This window comes from Gossypium arboreum, chromosome 10 (genome assembly GCF_025698485.1).
Source record: "Gossypium arboreum isolate Shixiya-1 chromosome 10, ASM2569848v2, whole genome shotgun sequence".
NCBI classification, from domain to species: Eukaryota; Viridiplantae; Streptophyta; class Magnoliopsida; order Malvales; family Malvaceae; genus Gossypium; species Gossypium arboreum.
The window spans coordinates 88,261,044-88,270,605 of NC_069079.1; positions in this window are offsets into that span (position 1 = coordinate 88,261,044).

Genomic DNA, 9,562 nt, shown 5'->3' on the forward strand with positions numbered 1-9,562 from the left:
AACCAACACAACATCAAATTAACAACCACACAAAATACCATATAATCTTAATATCATACCAACTAGCTCATCAACCAAAATAACATATATATACAAGTCACACATAATGGCTACATTCATTAAACAAGACACCTATACATGTCATTATATCATGACTCAAAATCGTCAAAATATACTGATTTAGCCAACGGATAGTGTGATGGATCTCCAACTAGCTTTCAACTCGCATGAACCTTTGATTAACTATAAACATAAGAGCAAATAACACAAGTAAGTATATAATGCTTAGTAAGTTCGTAAATCATTAACAATACTTACCATTCCATTATAAAAGCTTAAAGGCAAATAGTGAACATATCCAACATTGTTTGGCACAAGCCTAAGCATCAACAACAATTCACAATAGTGATTAGCATATAAATTAACCAAACTCATTACACAACAAAACACTTCCTTAAGCTTTCTATATAAACATTCATTCTATTATGAACATACTAAAAATCTTTAATCAATATCTTATCATACCTTTCCCATGCTTTCGTGACATTATAAGTCAATGCTTATATCGATCCTTCCCTTTTTGTATACCCGTTGAACCACAATCTCGCCTACTATCTCATATCTTATATAATTGCTCTCACTCGAGCCATAAGTGGGTTTGCTCACACAGGTTGTCAGTCAGGATGTAGCTACAAGGTGCCGTCTACACAAGCTATTAAGTAACCACAATACATGCTGGAAACTCAACCACCGATAGGACGTACAAGACCAGCACCTGAAACACGGTAACCCCTAATGACATGTCATTTGTATCCTATATATTCCTAAGGTTTAAACAAGATCTGAAAGTCGCCAAAACTTCATTGGATATTTCTGTAGAGTCGTAATACCGAGAATATAACATAAAAGCATTTAAATCAAACATAATTCAATGATAATTAAACATACGAACTTATCTCAAACACGAACAGATAAATATGATCGATTAATTTAATACTTTTTCTTTTCCCCGATCTAAATCTTGTGCGTTGCTTTTCTTGATCTATATAATCAAATTTAACTAATTCAAACTCCATAATCCAAAAATCATAATTTAAAAAAATTACGCTTTTGCCCTTAGCATTTTGAATTCATTCTAACTTAGTCTCTAAATCATAAAAATGTAAATTCAAGCAATTTAGTCCAAACCTATACTAGCCAAATATTACTTTAATCCTAGCAAGCTCTATATTCCAATTATTTCAGATTTTTACCATGAACATTTTTCTATTTTCAATTAAATACTTAAATGACAAATTCATAAAAAAATCCTTTACAAAAATTGTTCAACTATCACTAAATATTCATTTTCATTCATCAAACATAAAAAACAGCCAATATACATTCATGGTAAAACCCTAGACTTTTAACAGTTTTACAAATTAATCCCTGGGCTAGCTAGATTAAGCTACAACGACTTCAAAAACATAGAAATCATCAAAAACATAATAAAATATCACTCACATGCAAGGATGAGCTATGGCCGAACCTTGAAGCTTCAAATATGTCTTTTATTTAGGTTGAAAACCGATGTAGAGAAGAAAGAACAAAGATGATATCTTTGTTTTAATTATTTTACTATATTGTTCTTATTAAATTACTAAATTAACCTTAATTAATAACCTTAAAAATAACCTAAAAAGTGTCCATTCTTGTCCACTCACATTATGGATGGTTTAATTACAACATAAGCCCTCCAACCTCTTATTATTAAAGCTACTTAATCCATTTAGCTTATAGAAATCACGTTCTGCACCTTTTGCAATTTTATTCTTTTTATCAAATTAAGCATGCAAATGATAAAATTTCTTCACGAAATTTTTCTACGACACTACTAACATGTTGTAGACATTAAAATAATAATAAAATAAATTTTATGATGCCAAATTTGTGGTCCCAAAACCTTTGTTCCAGTTTTACTGAAAAATGGCTATTACATAGATGATTTGCATGATTCAAATGTTTGTGTGATTGTCAAAAATGAAATTCTTCTTGATTATGGTATAAAAAACTAGGACATGCAAGTATGGGCATTTTTCACAAATTAGTTAAAAATGACTTAGTTCGATGAATTCCCAAAATTGACTTTGATTTAGACAAAATTTGTGATGCATATACTAATGTTAAACATAGAAGAGTTTCCTTAAAACCAATTAATGATGTATCTACTAGTAGAGTTCTTCAACTAATTCACATAAATCTTTTGGTCCTATTAGAACAACTAGCTTGGATGGAAAACAATATGCATTTGTGTTTGTTGATTATTATTCTAGATTTACTTGAGTTTTTTTCTTAATTATTATAGATAAGGCTTTAGAAAAATTAATCACATTTTAAAAAATGAATCAAAATGAAAAGGTTACTCTATTTCTAGTGTAAGGAGTGACCATGGAATTGAATTTCAAAATCTTGGTTTTAATGATTTTTGTCAACTCAAATGGGATTTACCACAATTTTTCTACACCTAGAACCCCTCAACAAATGAAGTTGTTGAGAGGAAAAATAGAACTTTAGAGGAAATGGCTAGAACTATGCTTTGTGAAAATAATTTGCCAAAATATTTTTGGGCAGAAGCCACAAACATCGCTTGTTATATTATTAATAAAGTAATTATTCAACCTATTTTAAAGAAAACTCCATATGAACTTTTCAAAAACAAAAAGCCTAACATTAGCTATTTTCATCCTTTTGGATGCAAGTGTTTTGTTTTAAATAATGAAAAAGATAATCTTGGAAAATTTGATGCAAAAAGTAACGAAATAATTTATCTTGGTCATTCTTTAAATTCTAAAGCTTATCGAGTGTTTAACAAAATAACTTTAGTAGTAGAAGAGTTTATACATGTTATTTTTTATAACTTTAACTTTCCTCCTAGAAAGGATTCTTGTATTGATAATGATGATGCATAAATTTTTAATGATGAAGAGAAAGTGGATCAATCATCATGTGAGAAGATACAAGAAAAAACTCAAGATGCTTTAAAGGAGCTTACATTAGAGGAGAAGGATGTCACCCATCCAAGGGAGTTTAACTATGTGAAGGGATGGTAAGATTTTGGGTGATCCATCTTAAAGGGTAACTACTAGATCTCTTTTAGAAAACCATGTAATTATGTTGCATTTATCTCATGCATAGAGCCTAAAAATATTAAAGAAGCATTAAATGATTAATATTGGATGTTGGTTAAGCAAGAATAGATAAAACAATTTGAGAGAAGTAATGTATGAACCTTAGTTGAAAGACCTAATGAAAAATCTATTATAGGTACTAAGCGGGTTTTTAAGAATAAGCTAGATGAGAGTGGTAACATAGTGAGGAAAAAGACTAGGCTTGTTGATCAAGGTTATTACAACACCCTTTATATAATAACCCGTTTTTTAGTAGTGTCGGAAATAGTGGTTTTGGGGCCACCAAATTTGACGAGTAAATTCATAAATATTATTATTTAATATTTATGAGTCAAACATGGTTTTAAAAAGGTTTCTAATATAGTAATTTTTGTTATATAAGCGAGTTATTAAGTTCAAGTGGTATGACCCTAAGGTCAAGTGGTTTTAGAAAATGAGGTATCAGAACCTCATTTCTATAAACCGAATCATAAATATTTTTATAAATATTTACAGAGTGTCATTAAGGTGGTATAAATTTTTTGTTGAAAAATTTTAACGTTTCAATAGCTAATTAATTAGAAAGGACTAAATCGTAAAAGATGTAAAATTTGATCACTATATGATTTAAGTGATTAAATGGTTAATTGAATAAAAGAAAAGAGACTTAAATGGTAATTGGACCATTCAAGAGGTTAGTGGACAAATATGGACATGACTTTGGTGTTTCATTTATTTATTAAACAAGGATAAAATGGTAATTTGATAATTAATTAAAATAAATAAAACCAAAATGTTTATTCATCTTTTACATTGTCTTCTTCACCGAATGGCTAAGGGAAGGAAGCCATTTTTATACCTTTAATTTTCGGCAAGCTTTGAGGCTATCATGGTAAGTGATTTTTGCCCTATTTTTAATAATTTTTATGTTTTGAGATATTTGCAACTAGGTCCAGCTAGCCCATACCTTCGATTTTGAAAGATTTGAAAATTTTCAAATTTCAATGTTTTCTGAAAAATCCTTTGAATACCTGATTTAGTCCCGACTTATTTCTAATGCGTATTTTGGGCCTCGAAAGATTATATAGGGGACAATATGTTTGTTTTCGATTGGTTTATGATGTGAATATTATATGATATGAAATGTTTGAAATTTCTGTATATTTGTTCTGTAAACTTCAGTAATGCTCTGTAACCCTATTCCGGTGATGGATACGGGTTAGAGGTGTTACAGTTTCTCTTTGTATTGAGCTTAATTTGCAAACATTCTGATCTTATAAGAGTTATTTCTTTGTTTTCATATTTGTATTTCTTCGAGAGGATTTGTGTCTTAAGGTTTGGCTAGAAACCTTAAGAAAGTTTATAAGGTTAAACCTTGTCCTCAAAGGTTGTCAAATTAGTGGATTTGGGAACATCCTTAGTAGTGGAAAGCTAAGGTAGTGGAGTAGGCAATTGAGGTCAAACCACTCTAGATTCTTGTGTTCAATTTTTCTATCTTATTCTCTAGCATCCACAAAATTTTAAAAAGCCAATTCACCCCCTCTTGGCAATTTCGGTTTGGTTATTTGAGCTAACACAAAGTTAACATGAGAAAATAACTAAAGCAAGTATCATATGAAAACTAGCATGAATAAGACATAAATTATAGGTTAAAATATGCTATAACGTGAATTTAGTACTTCTATTTTTAAAATTTGAAAATGCAAATCCTATAGATAACACTACTAAAATTATTACATTAACTTAAGGTTTATTACAATGAACTTTTTCTATTACATGGTTATTGAGTGGGTTTTTTTTTATTTTAAAAAGTAACATCAAAAAAGTTAAGAGGAGTTTTAACAATTGGGCCTACATTTTGAAATTTGAAAAGTAAAGGGGCTAAATTTTATAAATAAAAGTAAAAGGACTAAATTTCAAATGTACGATGAGTATAAGAACTTGAAGCATATATTAACCTAAATTATAAATCCTAATTATTAAATATGCAAAAATTATATTAATTTATAATACTTTGAATAAAGAAAATTTATCCATATTAGCAATGAAGTATACGTAAAACGCCACGTGAATTGTCACGCCAATGCCATTAAAATGTTAACAATTCATCAGTTTTTCCATAAAAAAGAAACAATTTGACTAATTTTTAGAAGTTGAGGCTAAAATGATACAAAAAGAAAGAATAAGGGCTAAAATAACAAAATGAGTAAATGTTAGGGACTAAATTTATAAATTAGGTAAAATATATTATAAATTTCTCCAATAAATCAGGATAATAATCAATAAAATATGATATAAACTAATATAACATATAAAAAACCATTATTAATTAAATAAACTGTAGGAGCTTTCATCGAAATTAATAAAATTGATTAATACCTTTGTTGTGGTGTTTTCCATAGAGGTAAACAACTGGCTATGAAATGTGCTCCATTCTCATGAGTAGGAATCTAACCCCTAACCTTATACTTAAAAGATGAAACTAACAACCAACATATTAGATCTCATAGTTATAAACAATTAACTTTCCAAACTTTATAAGTTGTTTTATACATGTACTTATGTCATGGGTTGCGCATGGGAGCTCGCAACCATGACACATTTGTGTGATCCATCAAGTTCAAGGGAGGTTATTTGGCCCAATCAGACTAGCCCGTTGCTTGGAGAGATTGAAGGTCCATCTATAAAGCTTGACACATATGGAATGTAATCTTCAAAGATATGCAACCTTAGATATGATATGTAAATATTAGAAGATATGATTTTGTAATCTTAGAGATTTGATTTGTAAATAGCTTTTAATCTTAGCCATTGTTGTACTTTGGTCAGTATCATTCAACTTGGGGAGGCTCAACTATAAATAGAGGCCTCTCCCCTCATTGTAAATCACTTCATTCTTAAGTAATAAGAATTCTTAAGAGCATTCCCTCAAAACTTTCTTTCTTGTATTCTTAACTTTATGTGGCTTTATTCTTATTTTTTTCTTCGTTCATCTTTGTTCATCTTTGAGTTGCTTTCACTTTTTGTTGGTTCTGTGGAGGTTTCTGTTGAATCTTCAATTGTTGGAGTCAGGTTGACTTAGACGTTTTTGGAGCAAAGTAACTACCTAAGGCCGCATGGATCATGAGGCAAAAATTCTGAGTTCGTGACAGTTGGTATCAAAGTTTAGGTTTACGAAAGCATTGCTGAAACATGTCGAAAGGAATTTTTAAGCATGAGTCAATGGACACCTCTGGGAGGGTCAAGAAGGCTAGTCGATCAAGGGACATGCTGTCGAGTTTGGAAAATCGTGTGGTCAATCTCGAAGGAGAAAATGGAGTTGGTCATGAGTCATCTTAAGGATCTGAAGGAAGTTAGCAAAGAATTTGTGTGGGACACTCTCAGATCAACTTCCGACAAATTGACGGTAAGGGATGATGCTTTTAAAGCCCTGGTGATAACCATGAAAGAGAAGATTGCTGAGCTTAAGGGGGAGCTCACTATCTACAAGGCTGCCTATGGAAGTGGGATGATGGATTCAGGATCGAAGCAATATCATGTGGATGTTCCAAAATTGAGAAGTTTAAGGGGCTAGGTCCGCAAGAGAAGTGGATAACTTTTTGTGGGAATTGGTGCAATATTTTCGATCGATGGGCATTGAGGATGATGCCACCAAGGTAAACAATGCTTCAATTTATTTTACTAATGTTGCTCTATTATGGTAGTGGCGTAGGTCCATGGATAAGAAATGTAGAGGAACGACTATTGGGACTTGGGAGGAGTTCTAAAGAGAGTTGAAGAAGCAGTTTTACCCGCAACATGCTGAGAAAGAGGCTTGAGCCAAGTTACGTCAGCTTACGCAACAAGGCATCGTTCGAGAATATGTTTGGGAGTTCAGCAAGTTGATGCTTCAGATCTCAGACTTCAACGAGAAAGAAGCGTTCTATTGGTTCGAGGATGGGCTGAAAATATGGAAAAAGTAATTGTTGCGTTGCCTAGGTATCATTAAATTGACCGTAGCCATGAATGAGGCAGATAATTTCTACGATATTAGGGGAAGAAAGTTTGATAACAATGAGTCTTCTAAGCCCAAATCAAAACTCAAAGGTAATTGTGGGGGAGACAAGGATCAAGCGAAAAAGAATGGCAAAGGCCCAAGAGCTAGTCAAGGCAAGCCATAGGGGAGAAAAGGGCCATTAAGATGCTATCTTTGTCAAGGCCCACGTAGGATGAGGGACTGTTCAAAAAAAGCCGCATTCAATGCCATAGAGGTGAGCAAGGAGGTCGAAGATGACACCAAAATTCTTAGTACGGGGAAGGCAAGGAGAGTAGTGGGCTAATGTTTGTGGACACCATCGTGGTTAGCAGAGAATTGAATGCACTTGTTGATACTGGTGCATCAGATTTATTCATGTCTGAAGAGATGGTGAGGGAACTTGGTCCCAAAATTGAGAAGGATTCGAGTCGAATCAAAATGGTAAACTCGAAAAAGGTTCCTATTACGGGTGTAACAAAATGGATGGAACTCAAACTTGTCGATTGGACTGATAAAACAACCATTAAGGTAATACCACTTGATGACTATGATTTTGTGGTTGGATTAATCTTACTTGACTAGATTAATGCGAGTATTTTTCCTTTTGGTAATTACATGGTCATCTCTGATTTAAACCATTAATGTATTGTAACTCCCCTTACCCATGTCTAACGTTGAGACAAGGTACGAGATATTACCGGACTTAAACATACCCATACATGAAAAAAATCGGGCCATAAATTTTCTTTTAATTCAAAACTTTTCAAACACATGCATGTCGTCCCTTATTTGGGTCTACGAAGCCCAAAACATATATCGGGATTGATTCGAGACTAAACCTAGAACTTTGAGAAGTTTCAGGAAAACTTAGAAAAATTTCCCATGGAACAGGGTCACACGCCCATGTGGACATAGGAACACGCCCATGTGTCTTTGACATGCCCGTGTCCTCAGGCTGTGTAACTCTCTATTTATGACGTCAGCATATAAATCGGACCACATGGTCGGGCCACAAGCCCGTGTCTCCAGGTCGTGTCCCTCACACAGTTGAGACACACGGCCGTGTCTCAGCCCATGTGCCAACACTTAGGCTATTTTCCAAGCCTTCATATTACCCATAATCCCTTTGATAATGCTCTAAAATAATGTATTTTCATGTATTAATCATGTGTTTATTCTGGGCTTGATCCTACTAATTTCAGCTATTTATGTCTTTTTATCGATTAGGAACTAATTTGGAGGCAAAAGCAAAATTAAGGGACAAAATTGCGAATTTGGAGACACAATGGGCTGATATGCGACACAGGAAAAAGATTGTGCCAAAAGTGCGAGCATGGAAGGCACAAGGACTAAAAACGCAAAAACAAGAGATTTTATTTTATAAGACTCCATTTTATTTATATTAGGATAATTAATATTAAGATAATTATTATGATTATGTAATTTTAGGATTTTATTTTAATTATCTTTAATTAAATGTATTTATCTTTTTAGAATTTAAGTTAAATTAGACTATCTCCCTAGCACTATAAATAAGGGGTGAAGTGACTCTATTTGGGGTTCATCTTTTTCTGTAAACACTCTCCCCCTGGAAGTCTAGGATTTTGTTTCTTCATATTTGCTTTCAATAAAATTCCCTTTTCCATTTTTATATTTATTTTTTTTTCCACCATTATCATGAGCCACTAAAACCTATCTAGCCAAAAGTTGTTAATATTCCCCAAAAAGGGTTCTTGAGGCCTAGAATCCGTACTTAGCCTTCTCGGCAAGTATTCATCGTTTCTCCGCACTATGGGCTGACGCTTCCGTCCATGGCCCTTAAGAAGTAAGCTTTTCAGCATATGCAAAGGTGGCCACTTTGTATGTTTTGGAAGGATTGCATAGTCGATTCGTTAACTTACTGCGTCAGAGGTTGGCGAGCCAAAAAGACGAAATGGCGTGGGATTTGCCATTGAGAAGCTTTGATCTAGCATAGATTACTGGCTAGAGTCAGGTTCCCTAAAAATCGTAAGTCTAATCTTTGGAGCTGGTGGTCGTAGGCATCCTCTTCCACTATAACTGGCTTACTTGAGTTGAGAAAGGTCATTTAAAAGCCGAGGATCGAACCCTAGACGGAATGAGACAACTGGAGGCTGGAATCTACCAATAAGAATTTCTTTTCCTTTAACTCTCTTTATTATTTTTATTATTTTCGTAATCACAATTTCAGTCAATTTTAGATTCTATTTTTTATTTTTTCCAAATCAAATCTTTAATTCTGTTATTTTTTTTATTTTTTTCTATCACGTAAGTTTTCTTGAGCACGATTCTCCCCAGGATTTTGAGAAACAAGCATTCGTATAATCCGATCCCTGAGGATTCGACCCTACTTCCCCTTTACTATTCTTTTTCATTATTTTAC